The sequence below is a fragment of the Crocodylus siamensis genome, chromosome 4 (genome assembly GCF_052110815.1).
Source record: "Crocodylus siamensis isolate JL-2025a chromosome 4, ASM5211081v1, whole genome shotgun sequence".
In the NCBI taxonomy this organism is placed as follows: domain Eukaryota; kingdom Metazoa; phylum Chordata; order Crocodylia; family Crocodylidae; genus Crocodylus; species Crocodylus siamensis.
The window spans coordinates 209,753,398-209,770,004 of NC_143398.1; the positions used below are offsets into that span (position 1 = coordinate 209,753,398).

General features: G+C 43.3%; 1 protein-coding gene across 1 annotated transcript in view; it reads left to right on the forward strand.

Moving 5' to 3' along the window:
* Positions 1 to 1,336: 1,336 nt before the first annotated feature.
* Positions 1,337 to 16,607, forward strand: part of LOC149867529 (sodium channel protein type 2 subunit alpha-like) — a 133,180-nt gene continuing 117,909 nt past the window's right edge. The window contains exon 1 of the mRNA XM_090045593.1: positions 1,337 to 1,501. The gene's annotated coding sequence lies outside the window, so the exon portion shown is untranslated. The remainder of the gene's footprint in view (positions 1,502 to 16,607) is intronic.

Sequence of the window (16,607 nt, forward strand, 5' to 3'; positions counted from 1 at the left end):
TGAGCTCAGTTCTGCACTATGTATACTCAGACCCTCTGAAATTAGTTGAAGACACACCTGGAAAAGGAGATCAGGATGCAGACTGTACCTGTACCTGTGTCAAAGCTCACTGAAATCAGTGTGGGTCCCCTTCTGTGAAAGCATATCTGGTGCATTTTTATAAAAGTTAGGTGGACACACTCTCTCCATTATGCACAGACATTGACTCTGCTTGTATTTTTGGATTGCTATCTGAAAGGAATATTTGGATGCCTGCCCTTGATGGCCTTTATCCAGGAAAGCTTCATAATACTTATACTTTTTAAGTACATAAATAGTTCCACTGATATCAATTTGGAATAATGATGTGCTGAAGTTATAGAGCTGGTCAATAGCTTTGCTGGACTGGATCCTTTAATAAGGATATTAAAAGCATTATATCATAGATAATGGGTACAGTATTTGGGACAACTTCTTGCCACAGCTACTGAGTCTTTCTACAATTCTGATGGTGTGAAGCATCTATCATGCTGTAATAAAGACAAGCAGGAATAGGTAATCCTGGGTGAAACACACATGTTGTGTCAGCTCACATCTCCTCCACCCCCTTCTCAACCTCCAGCAAAAGGATGTGACCAATGGAAAGCAATGAATCTCAGGCATCTCTGCTGCCTAGTAATTATTCCCATAGCCCATAGAAACTCTTAGTAGTCAGGTGTAAATTAGAGTATTTGTTCCTTAGAGGTCCCCTAGATGCCTTGAGTTATGGAAGAATAGTAGTAATGATAACATGTAAGAAACCAGAATAAAAATATGCATAATACAACAGAAATAAAAGGGCAATATCAAAGTAATCGATAAGAATAACATACATCTGTGTGAATAGCTCCAAGTATCAATACTGTTTTATTTATATGTTCCTTGTTTCTATGTTGAATTCATGCAGGAAATAGCATTTTGTTGCTATGAAATATGTTGTTAAAAGAACTTAAACTACTGTACTTACTTTGAAACAAAACTTCAATATTTTAAAATATGATTAGTCAATATTATGGTCTCAGTCAATAACGAAACTCTTTTTTTTCTGGGTTTTCTTTTCTTTTTTTGTTTCTTACCTGGAAGAACTATTTATATAGGAGTTGATTCAGCTGGAGGTCAGGATAGTTTGAAATAAAGATGCTCAGGCTGTACATTGATTCATTGGCTTTACCAGTAGGTGGAGCTGCACTGTTAGGTGCTGCCTTTTTTCCCCCTTTTCCTTCCCCCCCTCTCCTAATAAGCTGTTTTCTGATATATGTTGGGTACCATAGAGTGAGACTGAGAACAGGAAGCGGAGGCAGAAGCAGAGAGCATTCTGGAAAGGTCTCTGTGCTTTCTTTTCCACTGTGAATACAGAAATTTTACTTAATCTGTAAAGCTTTGTGGCCAGAAATCTGGATAATTTCAGAAGGTGGCACATTATAGCATCACATCATTTTTGGATGCTGGGTTTTGCTGTGATTTGTTATTCTCTTTTTATCAGGTAAGCTGGCAAGACATTTCATCATTTATATAATAAATCTAAGCCATATGACCATTTTCACATGTAAAAATCATATTATACAATCTGATTTGTTGTGAAAATGAAGGAAAAGAAGGGAAAGGGTAATTCAAAGCCATTTTGAATTGACTGTGGTGATGGTGTGGTTTTGCACCTACTTCTTTCCCAAAAGCTAGCCTTGCAGTATAAATATGATACTGCAATGCAACTGTCTTATTTGCAAAATAATTTTCTCTTTAAAAGTATGTATTTTATTATAATTTAGGTATATATTTATTTGATTGGTATGTAGCTTTTGTGCGCCAGAGGTGGTCATATAGCTCCTTAGGAAGAAAAATAAATATAGTAGTACCCAGCATTTAATTAACAAGGCTATACAATTTTAGGGGTATATATACATGGGTATTATGCTGTATATGGGTCGTATATACAGTTTTCAAACTGTCAGTGTCAAATATAACTTACTAGGTTATTAAAAGGTATGTAAGGAAATGTTTTCCTTTTGTGCAATTATCTTTTTCATGAAATACAGGTTGTGTGCCTGTACATATGAAAGGAGAGGTTTAACAACTATTAATTAAGCAAAGGTCCATATTGATAAAACTGACATTGCTTTACATATACTTGTTAAATAGACTGTTTTCAAGGAAGCAATCAAAAGAGGTGTTTCTGTCTTCTGTTTTATTCTCTATTCAGCTTCCCTCAGTACATTTTTATTAGTCATAATTACAGGATTCAATACCAAGGGGAAAAAGGAAAATATCCATTAGATATCACTTTATGAAACAGAATTATATTTTAATAAGCATTTCTACAAAATTATTTTCAAAGGTAAGTTCTGATAAAAACAAAACTATAGGGAACATGCTGTTTATAAAGCAGGGTCTCTCCTTGCATTTGTTTTAGGCAATGGCAATTTTAGGTTAGTATGGAAAGCAGGACTGAGTCGGACAGCAACTTCTGAGGCCTGTTTGAAGTGAGGGTCTGGAAGAAGAAAGTTCATGATTGTGTGTTTGTACAAGGCCCAGCTTGAGACAGCTTTAGCTTTTACTTCATAATGCCATACAAATAAATTAAAAAATAACAATGATTTAAAGACCATGGCATCATTCATCTCTCTTATTTGATGCATAAAGAACACTGTTTAGATAATGACTTCTTGATGCTGTCAGTCTTTTTAGCAGTTGCCCTGTCTCAAATTTCCGTTTGGGGGTGGATGAGAAGATTGTCGGAGAGGCTGTAAACAGCATGTACAACAATATCTGGGATTCTCAGGCCTCCCTGTCTCCATCCCACTGTGAGTTTTGGGACCGGATATGTTATAGAAAATGCACTTGTGTTATTAGGTCATAATTTACTCTATGTATCATTTAGATCATGATACATATAGAAATTAGATTCAATATTCTGAAGTATTTTTTACATGCTAATGTTTGTTAGGAAGGTTAGCGTTTCTTTTTTCATGGAAAATTTAGGCAATGACTTATCTGTTTTGCAGGCTCCCTTGTGGCTTTCCAGTGAGTTCCATTCAATCACTATTACTACCTAGAGTATACTTGAGCAGGAAAGGGTATCAGTGGTAATGTGTTTTTATGAGTGTGCTGATGATACTGACTCTCTTTCCATATTACCTTCTGTATAATGAAGATTGGACACTTGGATAAAGTTGACAGGGTTAGAAAGCAACAAGGTACATGATAATGAGTAGCATCTGCTTTCTTTCTGTCATGTTCTCATCCTGAATTATTTAACATTTAGGTGTTACGTATTTAAATACTGTTGGACCCCAAGATTTCCTTAAGGTCTAAGTAGCAGTAGCTTGCTTACTTGTTTCCGTCCTTCCTTCCAAAGAAAAAGAAATTGTTTGGCAGGAACTTACTTCTTTTTGGATGCAGACTACCCCATTGTTATCAATGTATTGTCACCATACAGTCAATAGTATAGGAACTTTTTCCTGAAGCATGTGCATCCCACTACAAAAAAAAATAAATGTCACTTTCATAATTATAGAATTTTTGTAATATAAACAGGGGTCAAGATTACTTAAGCTGCTGACCTCTGAAAATGACTTCAGAAAGTGAGTTTCAAGATGTTAGTGAGGTAGGTTACTCATTACACAAAGTAGCTCTTTTTCCGGTACACTATAAACCTCATAAATCCGACATGCTCAAGATCGAGCACCTCCAGAGTGGTGGCACAGGGTGATGGATGGTGGTGGTAGCCACTGCGTGCAAGATTCCTCCTCCGCTGCTCTGAGACTGGCCACCACTACTCCCCAGTATAGTGTATTTTTAAAAGGTGCTGGATTTTTGAAAATTCCAGATTTTTGATATCCAGATATATGAGGTTATACTGTATGGGTTTTCCCAGCAGCTGGTAATTAGCAATGAATATAGCACTGCATTGTTCCTTATCATCACCATCTTGCAGACTGGTAATAAAATGCTATGTTTCTAGTTCACACAGGCTGAAGCCACAGAAACAGGTTTATACCCTGTGCAACTAGACCTCAGCCAGTCAGGCTTCCTGAGGTGTAAATCAAAGTAGAACTGGGACAGAGAGAACTGCATTTTTATCCTTGGAAAGTTGCTGCTACTCATTCTGATAGCTGTTGCCAATAGATCGGAAAAAACCTTTGGGTTGATCCATAGATATAAGTAGGTGCTCATTCCTATTTAGGTGTTAAACTCCTGCTGAAATAAATGGCATTCTCTTGTAATTAATGAGAGTTAGGTGTCTAGATAAGAATGCAGATCTTTTTTATTAGAACTGTTTGCCATTCCAGTTACTGATCTCTCCTATCCAGCTTATCCGCACTTGGAGTAATTGGAGAAAAACTTTTCTCCAATTACTTTGTATCTGCAATATGTCATTTTAAGGATATCTTTGCTTGTCTGATCTTCCTTGTCATTGGCTTATGATCAGACAGGAGCAAAGACATTCTCAGCTGAATGAGAACAGTTAAGACAGGAGCTACATTACATCTTACTATCAACACATAACAGGAACAATTTATGCTCTTGGCTTGCCATAACATTGATGGCATATGCTCTATAGAATAAGCAGAGATAAACTGATCTGAATTTTTAAAAAACTGTCAAATTCTGGGCTGCTGAATTTACATTATCTCTAACTTGTTTTCTTTATTCAACAATGAAGTTTTATGATAACTTTAAAAACATCACAATGATATTTTGTTTAAACTTAAACAAAGCTACATATCTGTTAATGTATCCTCCGACTGTGGGAAAGCTATATATAACCAAAACTATTGTTTCTTAAACTCTGTTCATCGTTACAAAAATTCATTTCAAACTCATCACCAAACCTGATTTCAGGACAAGTTCTCCTGTGTAATGTACAGTAGTTAAATGGAGCTCTTAAACTTCTGAGAGTCAACAAGTAAAGTTGAAGAAAGCCATATACTTACATCTAGTCACATGTTTTGTATTATCTTTGCTGGTATAGATATATACACAGTGGCTATGGTTCTCTTCTTAAACTAGTGTAACCCAGGAAGGATTCCACTGAAGTCAATGGAGTTACATCAGTGTGAAACTAATAAGAGTTATCGGGAATCAATCCAATTGTTTGTGTTCTCACTAACTTGATAGTAGTCAAACTACTTATAATCACGATGCTCATATAATAACAAAAGTTGGACAGGGATAACATGATGATACAGTATAACCTCATAAATCCAGATATCAAAAATCTGGAATTCTCAAAAATCTGGCACTTTTTTAAAAATACACTATATCGGGGTGTAGTGGTGGCCAGTCCCAGAGAGCAGTGGAGGTGGAGCCACCATCCAACACACCCCTCCGTGTGTGGCTACTACTCTGGGACTGGCTGTCGCTACACACCACCTCCCCCACCCTCAGCTTTGTGGCCAAGCATGCCATATTTATGAGGTTATACTGTAACGTATGTTTACAAATGCATGTACTCGATAAATAAACCAGAGATCTAGGGCTTATTTGTACAGTTCATTTTCACATTTTTGATTCTCTATGTCCACAAGGGGCCAGCAGGGGACATAGGGGCAACCAACATGGGTTCATTAGCGGCAGGTCCTGTCAGACCAACCTGGTGGCCTTCTACGACCAGGTCACCAAATCCTTAGACGCAGGGGTAGCAGTGGACATAGTCTTTCTGGACTTTCGGAAGGCCTTTGACACTGTCTCTCACCCCGTTCTCATTAAGAAACTGGGGGACTGTGGTGTTGACCCACACTGTCAATTGGATCGCTAACTGGTTGGAGAGCCGCACCCAGACAGTGGTGGTGGATGGGTCATTTTCAACCTGGAGGGATGTGGGCAGTGGGGTCCCCCAAGGCTTGGTCCTCAAACCCGCACTTTTCAACATCTTCATCAGTGACTTGGATGAGGGGGTAAAAAGCACCCTGTTCAAATTTGCTGACGACACTAAGATGTGGGGGGATGTGGGCACACTAGAAGGGAGGAATAGGCTACAATGGGACCTTGACAGGTTACAGGGGTGGGGGGATGAGAATAGAATGGGATTAAACACTGACAAGTGCAAAGTGATGCACCTGGGGAGGAACAACCGGCACCACACCTACAGGTTGGGGAACTCCCTTCTTGTCAGTACAGAGGCTGAAAAGGATCTTGGAGTCATCACTGATGCCAAGATAAACATGGGCCGGCAGTGTGGGAATGCAGTCAGGAAGGCCAACCGCACCTTGTCATGCATCCACAGATGCATCTCAAGCAGGTCCAAGGAGGTGATCCTCCCCCTCTATGCAGCACTGGTCAGGCCTCAGCTGGAGTACTGCATCCAGTTCTGGGTGCCGCACTTCAAGACAGCATGGAGAGGGTCCAGAGGAGGGCCACTCGCATTATCAGGGGGCAGCAGGGCAGGCCTTACGAGGAGAAGCTAAGAGACCTAAACCTGTTCAGCATCCACAAGAGAAGGCTGAGGGGGGATCTAGTGGCCTGTTCCAAACTAGTTAGATGGGACCAGCAGGCACTGGGGGAGTCTCTGTTCCCCCGAGCACTACCGAGTGAGAGGAATAACGGTCACAAGCTGGCAGAGGGTAAATTCAGATTAGACATCAGGAGACGCTACTTCACTGTCAGGGCGGCTAGGATCTAGAATCAACTTCCAAGCTGACTCCTACCCTGGGGGTCTTTAAGACAAGGCTAGACAATCACCTTGTGGGGGTCGTTTGACCCCAGTACTCTTTCCTGCCATGGCAGGGGGTCGGACTTGATGATCTGCTCGGGTCCCTTCTGACCCTACTAACTATGAAACTATGAAGTCATAGTTCTGGTTTTATGGTATCAATAATATAATAGTCTATTTTTCCAATAAGGTGATGTCACAAATACACATATTTTAGTTCAGAATAATGTGCGAATGGAAAGTGAAATGTGTGGAGCAAATTCTTTTTCCAACTGATTTTTTGTAGTGACACTGGGTGCTAGGCCACATACGAGTAAAAGTAAAAACAATTATATGTTCTGCTTAGGATAAAGTACTAATAAGTATATACAACTGTCTTAGAGTTTACTAGATTACAGTTAAAATGACTGCCAGCACTGTATGTGTACAGAGGAAAATTAAGTAGAGGAAAGAAGGCAAGGAAATAATACAGTAAGAGAGCAAATTTTCCAGTCCATTAAGGCAGCTTTGTGCTGGTCTCCAGTACAGAGTGGCCCTAAAGCCAGGTTAGCCTAACCATGGGAAGATAACTTCAGAAATGAGAAACTGCAGTTACAGCTCCTATACAATTATGTTTCTCTGCTAGCTATTGGCTGGAGTTTTCCCCATGTACTGGAAATCCCTGACTACTGCAATGGCACTCTGGGACCATTGACAGCTTCTGTAATTTTAGATGAGCCTTTAGGCTGCTCTGACTTCTATGAGGGAAAACAAGGAGTATCCTAATGTATAACAAACTCAGGATTCATGTGGTTTAAAGGTATTTTGGTACACACACGCACACACACCCCTAGGTTACACTAGGCACTGTTTACCAGTAGCCAAAGATAGGGCTTATATGTCATGAAGTTTTTTAGGGCCCATCAATTCTGTGATCTTGCTTTCGTTAACTTGCAAAGTAAAAGTAGAAACTACAAGTTCTTTTCAATCTGTAGACACAAAAATAGTTTCTTTGTTTCAGGGTGAGTTGTTTGGTTTCAAGGGTAACCTCAGAGTACCAGAGTCTCCAACTTAATTTTAATGTAATCAGTCCAAACAACTATGTAGTTGGTCCAATAAAAGATATCAGTTCAAGAAATTCTTGCCTCTCACGTAATTTCTGGATTGTCACAGCTACAACACCACTCTTACAGTACAATTCAAATAAGGAAACTTGATAGTTTAAAAATATATCAGTGTTAAAATGAAAATTTATTTTGTCAAAAACATCTCTCCAAAAATTGTCATTATAAGACAACTAGATAAATGAACCAGGGCATTACTGAGCCCACTTTTTGCATCCTCCTTTATATCAGGAGTGTCAAGCAATCCATAGAGCCGCTCCATCCAGCTCCCAGCGCTGCCCCTGGGTTAGAGCAGACCCATATAATACTTGCTGGGCCAGCCCCATGGGCAGGGCCTGGGGAACATGCTGCACAAGGCCCCCATCCTAGCTGCTCTGAGACTGCACTGCATGGGTTGGCACATGTAGCATAGATCGCAGGGTGTCTGGAATGGGCAATGTCTGCAGCACATTCACACATTCTGGTCAGGGACATGTGGTGTGCTGGCAGCTCCAGGACTGCTGCATGGGGTACCTGTGCTGCATGGGACATTCAAGTGAGGTGTGCAGCATGGGTCCCAGAGCAGGTGCCCTATGTAGCGTAGTCCAGCTGGAGCAGGCACCACATACAATGCAGCACCCACTCACGCTGGCCTGGGATCTGCTCTACATGATCTCAGCCAGACTGCATATAAACAGCCCTTCCTAACCACTCCAGAACGTGTGTTGCACACAGCACAGGTCCAAGACTGTTTGGAGCAGACACTGGATCTGGTATGCTAGGAAGGAAAGAGCAAGGAGGGGAAGGGAGAGGGTGCATGTTCTGATCTAGCTCATAGGTTGGCCCATGCTGTTGGAAGAGTTTTACACCCTTCCCTTAAATTGTGGTGGTATAATGAATCTTAAGGAGGATTTTCTCTTGAAATTGAATCTATTGGTCATCTGAAACTTGGATAATAGTAAAAGTAATACTGTTTCATTGACAAGCAGGTGCAGTGGTTCCCAGATCAGTTTCCAAAAGGAATGATACTTATCAAGGGTTACTGAGGTTGATAGAACTATATTATGCTAGCAGGTGTGGTATATGTACCAATACAATTTAAGAATGTCAACAGATATGGTAACTGTAAAATATTCACGCAATAAGGACCAGATCTGAGAGCTCACCATGTTTAAAAAAGGAGGGAGTATATTCATTTTAATAAGGTTAACCTTATGCCACAATGACAATGGTACAGCTATTTTGTTGAACACATCTTGAGTACGTACAAATATTCAGAGAGGTTAGAAGGTGGTTAGATCAAGTTAAAAATGGCCACCTGATCTAAGGTAAGTTGGGATGGGGGGGCTTAGTGGTGGGGTTTGGGAGACCAGGGGGCAAGCAGGGTTTGCAGGGGAGGTTGGGGAGATTATGGAGCTAGTGGGCCTGCAGGGGAGCTGAGGGGGGCTAGTGGGGTCCATGGGGGGTTGGTTGGGTCCAGAAGGGTTTGGCAGGAGCACATGGGGTCTGTAAGGGGCTTGGGGAGGATCAGAAGGGCTAGCAGGGTTCTCATTGGGGTTGTGGGGTCTGGGAGGGTTTGGCATGATCAGGGAGGCTAGCAAGGTCCATGGGGAAGGCTTAGGGGGATGGCTGGGTTCTCTCCTCCTCTCCCCCCACCAGGACCAGGGGCTATTTTTAGCCCCTCTGACTCTTCCAATCCCCAGCAAACCAAACCCCCTGATCACACCCACCCTTCTCCCCACCCCAACTTACTTCCTTGGCTCCTGGCAACAGCAAAAGCCAGTAAAACTGGCACCAGGAGAGGCTTGTGGGATGGAAGGTTTGGCAGACTTGGGAGTGGAGAGGCTGGTTGGTCTGTTGGGGGGGTGGTGTTCATTTGGTGGTGGGACAAGAGGTACAATGCCAGCAGAGGTGTAGGAAAGTGCAGTGCCAGGACTGGGGCCAGTGGCTGGACTCTCCCAGCCCTGGGGCCATGCTGGGAATTATACAAAAGTTCAATTAGACCGGTCTTGCCAGATCTGATCTAAGTTAGACTGACTAAGAGGTACAGTTAACTTGGGTCAAGTCACCCATTTTTAAACCAATCTAGGCTTCCTGAACTTCTGTACATTTCATACTCTGATTGACCTAAATAGGAATCTTAGTGTAAATTCTGCACCTGAGCAAACTAAGTTGCATTGGCTGGCCATTTTTAATGCAATCTAACCTTCTCCTAACCTCCCCAGATGTCTGTATGTACATCTTCTGTTGTTTGGAAGACAAACTGAACAGGAGCCTGTAATTATTCTCACTACTAACTGTTTTAAATGTTAAGATCCCTACATTGTAAATCTCTCTAACCAAAGAAAATTCCATATGCCAAACCACTATTTCGGGCATCGCCTACAGATAAGGAGGCACAATATGTATATAAAATTATTTTAGGCTCTAGGTGCATTATACACGTTTCAGGAGTGGGGCAGAGGACACTTCAATTAAAACAGCTCTGAGAGCTCTTGTATCAGCGTCCCCTTGCTGAAAAACAGTGGTGGGAGCACTTTAACTAAAGCTCCTTGAATGAGTAATTACAGCACATTGGAGCAGCCTTGATGCATGTGTAAAGGCACCCTTAGTTGACCACATACAGTCCAGAAATATATAAGTTAAATTTGAATGACTGCTGTTTATAATTCCAAGCTCAGACCAAACAGAAAAGGGCAGAAAAGACAGCTCTGATGTTTACTTTGAGTCAGATAAAAATTGCTGAGATATAAACCTGCTAAAAACCATTCAAGGCCAGAGGCTTAGTATTAAGAAGTTTGACCCACATGCAAAGCCTGAACAAAAACATGATACAGAGAAGAAAAACTGTCAACCTCTGTTTGTATACATTTCTTCCCTTCTGAAAATGTTTTAGCTAAGAATAAGGGATTCCTGATAAAAGGTTATTACAAACACTGATTTGACAGTTGACATAAGGTATTTGTTTTACACTAACATAAAAAGGAGTAAGCAATATTAGTAAATTGTCTTGGATAGGGGAAATTATATTGGTAAGATTATCTTTCTATTTAGACTGGTCAAGATCTTATATCCCTGCTTAATTAATTATATAACTTCTAACCAGAACATGGTTTGGTCAGTAAACTCAGTTTCAGCATCATGCTAAATAAAAGAACCTTTTGGAGAAGAGGTATCCCTTAGATTTTGCCTCTTAGGAGCAAGGGTGACTGGACCAAACTTTTCTGGTAGCAATGAATTAGAATACAAGCAGCGGCGTCTAATGGAAGCTCAGGCTTGCCCAGGGCTTCATTAGGCTTTATACTTTTAACAGACTCTTTAATCTACTCTGCCTGAATGAATGCCTCCAAGAAGGCCTTCTGATAAAGATGGAAAAAACCGTGAAATCAAACCTTGAAACTTTTGGCTGATTGATATGAAGTACCCTACACAAGTTATGTGATTGTATTTTATGTCTATTTGTGAGATAAACAAAGCACTGTTTTTCCTTCAGATATTACCTATGGTATTCGTCTGGGAATTTTGTGGGGGCCTATTTTCCAGAAGTTTACCACTTTTATTCTCTCAGTTTTTAACATGACCATTAAAGTCTAAATACTATTCATTCATCTTCTGCTATATAAAGTTTGCTCACTTCACCATCTGTATTGATTACTTGGTACAGTCTAGTAAGTATACAGAAAAAGATGTGTTGCACTCTATGGGTACGTCCCTGTGAGTAGGAACATGGATTTCCCCAGGGACAAACAGTGGTGGCAAAATATGTACCACCGCTGCTTGTACGTGGGAAATGCCAGTGCATGCACACTTTGGCATGTGGCACATTGCCTCTATTGGGGTAGGAGAGGCCAGAGCCAGCACCCGAGCTGGCCCCAGCAGCCTTACCTGGGGTCCTGAGGGCCTCCAGGGGCTGCAGCTGTGGCAATCCGGCAGCACAGAGCCTGGCCAGCAACAGCAGCGTGGCTCCGGAAGGCCAGGCTCTGGTTTCCAGTGGCACACCAGGATCTCCTGGTGTCAACCCCCGCCCCTTCATCCTCCTTGTGCACTGCAAATTAGCAGCATGTGGAATGCCTGCAAGTGTGGCATGTGTGGTGTGCAGTGCCAGAGATGGGTCTGCAGTGCCACATTCTGCATGTCTGTGTTCTTCTGGATGCATCCTGTAGTTCTTCATGTTTTGGAGAATTTTCTGAATTTAGATTGTTGTGTCTTTTTGTCTGGTGCATAAACAATGATTTTCTGTATCACACGGGTTTTTATAGCTTCCTGTAAAGCATCTTACCAAGTGAGTTATTTTTTTTTATGTCTCTTGTAGAAAGAGTAAAATTTGGTATTATATTTTTGTTACCTCTTTTCTGTGTTCTGTGATGGTTCCTGTGACAAAGAGTCAATGAATACTAGTACATGAGATCAGACATAATGTTGCATGCATCAGAATATGTAGAATAATAAGAAATAAACCTACAGTATGTGGGATGTAATTTGTGGTTGAGTAGTAAGAGGAGTTCTTGCTCATACAAGATACTGGTCTTCCGATCTAAATAATATTCAATTGTAAATCATTTAAAGGTAATATTGATGGTGATCTCTGCAGGGTAATTATACATGTTTAATTGAAGGCAGAAATATGTATTATGTTACGGTACCCAGCTAAGGTTTGTGATGATGCATCATATTCATTATTTGTACAGCAAGTTCCTCATGGAAGTTAGGAACTTTCTTAGCTGGGTCATAGATATGGCTGAAGACTGATGTGGAATCAAATTTCACAAGGAATATATCCTGTCTCCTGCATTGGCTTTTTGTTTGTTATGATAACTAAGCCAAATAGATTAAAATCCTACAACACAAGAAAGAGAAAAACAAAGAAAAACCATGGTAGGCCATTATCTTAAATGTACTTAGAAACAGTAGTATTACACAGAAAGAAGATACTTAAATTCGGAAGCTAAATTAAAGTAATTCTGTACTGAAATTAGTCTGAAGTGGTCCAGTCCCCGTTAGCATTTCAGTTTCTTCTCTGTAGGATAAAGGACTCACCACTCTGTCATCAAGCTTTATGTTTTGCAGCAAGTATCATTAATATGATGTATGGTGCTCATGGATACGGCAAAGTAGTCTGAAGTTAATTAAAGCAAATACAGATGTTAGGACTAGCAACTTGTTAAGTTGGTAGCAAGTAGGGGTATGTGAAATAGGCCCTGTTCAATTCAGATTCGGATTCAGCCTGAATCGGGGACAGTGATTCAATTCATTGATCCACCAGGAAGGGTGCGGGAGCCCCCCTGTACCCTCTTGGCTCACTGACCGGCTGCAGGGGGACCCTAGGTGCCCCCCAGACCAAGGAGGCACCAGTTGCCAAGCCAGGACGGTGGGGGGGGGCCCTGTGCGCTGTCCAGAGAACCCAGAAGTGGACTAGAAGTGCTTCTGCTCCACTTCTGGGTCTGCTGCCGAGCGCACTGGGGAGCCCCGCACTTCTGTGTGACACTCCATCTGCCCCAGCATCACAGCATTTACGAGCCACCTGCTACCTAGAGGTATGTAGAAAAAAATATTTAAAGCTTTGTCTATGTCCAAACCGCTGAATCTTTCTGAATCTCTCTGAATCTATTTGGAGGGTTCCGATTCAATTCAGAGAGATTAAAGGGTCCTCTGATTCAATTCGGATTCAGAGATCCAGCCACAGAATTGGGCCAGATCTCCATCGAACTGAAGCAGGGACCGAAACTTCACCCAGCCCTAGTAGCAAGTAACTACAAATTGGGAGCACAGAGGCTGTGCCATAGGGCCGTGTGAAGGGAGAAACAGTGTGATCAGTGTGATTGCTTTGATCAGTAATGATTAACTAATTATTACTTAACTAATAATTATTAAGGTGTCACAGCTTATTTAAGCGCGCAAGAATGGCATGCCTATTTAAACTGTACTCAGTGTTGAAGTCATGTTTCAACCAGTATGCTACTTCAGGGCCCTAAGCCAGATTCACCTCAGGGGAAATGGGATGGGAAAATCTTTCTTGCACCCCAAGTGACAGCTGTACTGGAAGGAAGATTTGCATTGGTCTATGGCATGTGACGGTATGAGAGCTAGTGTCCCCTTAGGAGTTGTACTGGGAGAAGGCAGCTTGAAAGTCTGTCCTACAGACTAGGGACAGACATTACACATAAACTGGTTTAAGTGATCAGAAACTGGTTTAAACCAGAACAGGGTGGGTTTCAACAGGAAGAACCAGCAGCATACCTGCAGGCTAGGGAAGTCTCTTCTCATCAGTGCAGAGGCAGAAAAGGATCTTAGAGTCATCACTGATGCCAAGATGAACATGGGCCGGCAGTGTGGGGATAATTTCATAGTTTCATAGTTTCTAGGGTCGGAAGGGACCTGAGCAGATCATCTAGTCCGACCCCCTGCCATGGCAGGAAATAATATAGGGGTCAAACGACCCCAGCAAGATGTTCATCCAACCTCCTCTTAAAAACCTCCAGGGTAGGAGCCAGCACCACTTCTCTTGGAAGCTGGTTCCAGATCCTAGCCGCCCTGACCATGAAGTAGCGCTTCCTGATATCTAGCCTAAACCTACCCTCTGCCAGCTTGTGGCCGTTATTCCTGGTCACTTCTGGAAGTGCTTGGGGGAACAGTGACTCCCCCAATGCCTGCTGATCCCCCCTGACTAGTTTATAACAGGCCACAAGATCCCCCTTCAGCCTTCTCTTTTGGAGGCTGAACAGGTTCAGGTCCCGTAGCCTCTCCTCATAGGGCCTTCCCTGCTGCCCCCTGATCATGTGAGTGGCCCTCCTCTGGACCCTCTCGATGCTGTCCACATCCCTCTTAAAGTGCGGCACCCAGAACTGGACACAGTACTCCAGCTGCGGCCTGACCAGTGCCGCATAGAGGGGGAAGATCACTTCCCTGCACCTGCTGGATCTGTGGATGCATGACAAGGTGCGGTTGGCCTTCATAACTGCCTCCCCACTCTGCCGGCCCATGTTCATCTTGGAGTCAATGATGACTCTAAGATCCTTTTCCGCCTCTGTGCTGACAAGAGGGGAGTTCCCTAACCTGTAGCTATGGTGCCGGTTGTTCCTCCCAAGGTCCATTGCCTTGCACTTGTCTGTGTTGAATCCCATCCTATTCACATCTGCCCACCCTTGTAGCCTGTCTAGGTCTGATTGTAGCCTGTTGCATCCTTCCAATGTGCCCACATCCCCCCACATCTTAGTGTCATCAGCAAATTTGAACAGGGTGCTTTTTACCCCCTCGTCCAAATCCCTGATGAAGATGTTGACCGAGCCCTGCGGAACCCCATTGCCCACGTCCTTCCAGGTTGAGAAGGACCCATCCACTACCACCCTCTGGGTGTGGCCCTCCAGCCAGTTGGCAACCCAATTGACTGTGTGGGCATCGACACCACAGTCCCCCAGTTTCTTAATGAGAACGGGGTGAGAAACAGTGTCGAAGGCCTTCCAGAAGTCCAGGAAGACTATGTCCACTGCTACCCCTGCATCTAATGATCTGGTAATCTGATCATAGAAGGCCACCAGGTTGGTCTGACAGGACCTGCAACTGATGAACCCGTGTTGGTTGCCCCTAAGCATGGAGTCCCCTGCTGGCCCCTCATGGATGTGTGCCAGCATAATTTTCTCAAACAGCTTGCCTAGGATTGAGGTAAGACTAACTGGCCTATAGTTTCCTGGGTCCTCCTTCCTCCCCTTTTTGAAGATGGGAACCATGTTGGCCCTCTTCCAGTCCTCTGGGACCACACCGGAGCACCACGAGTGCTCATAAAGCCATGCCAGGAGTTCTGCAATGACCTCAGCCAATTCCTTAAGGACTCTAGGGTGGAGATTGTCCGGGCTGGCTGACTTGAACACGTCCAGCCCCTCCAGAAGCCCCCTAACTAGTTCCACACTAACCTTTAGCCCAGGTGTGCCTCCCCTGGGGCCCAAGGGGGGCCCAGCAGGGAGGTGGCTGTTCTGGTCCCTACTTAGGAAGACAGAGGCAAAGAAATCGTTAAACATGTTAGCTTTGTCGTCTCGTGTGATGACCAAATTTCCCAACGTGTTCTGCAAGGGCCCCACGTTACCTGGGACCTTCTTTTTGCCCCCTATGTATTTAAAAAAGGACTTTTTATTGTCCTTAATCTGAGAAACTAGTCCTAATTCCATTTTTGCCTTGGCTTCGTAACTGCCCTACTACGACCCCGAGCGACTGCAGAATAGTCATCCCTGGTGATGACCCCTTCTTTCCATTGGGTATATGCCTCCTTTTTAGCAAGAAGACATTCCTGAATGCTTTTGGTGAGCCATGGAGGCTTGTGTGCTCTCCTGCTCCCTTTGATCCTCGTTGGGATTACCTTCCTTTGGGCTTGGAGGATCGCCTCCTTAAGGAGCAACCACTGTCCTTGGACATCTGGCTCCCCTCCCCTCTGGGACCTCAGCACATCCCCAACTGTCCTCCTTAGCTCGTTGAAGTTTGCCTTCCTAAAGTCTAGGGCTGCTGCCTTACTGCATGCCTTTGCCACCTTGCGCTGGATGGTGAATTCCAGCAGGCGATGATCACTGTCGCCCAGGTGGTCGAGCACCCGCAGACCCCTCACCAGGTCATCACCCGTGACCAGCACTAGGTCCAACAAAGCGTCCCCCCGGTGGGGCTGTTCACCTCTTGGGTTAGATGGAGGTCCTGCACTCTGTCTAAAAACCTACGTGAGCGGTCAGATCTGGCTGACTGCTCCTCCCAGCAGATATCCAGGAAGTTCAGGTCTCCCATGACTACCACATCTTTAGCCTTCACTACCTCTGTGAGCTGACCTAAGAATTCCTAGTCAAGCTTTTCTCCCTGGCTGGGAGGTCTGTAGTAGACCCCCA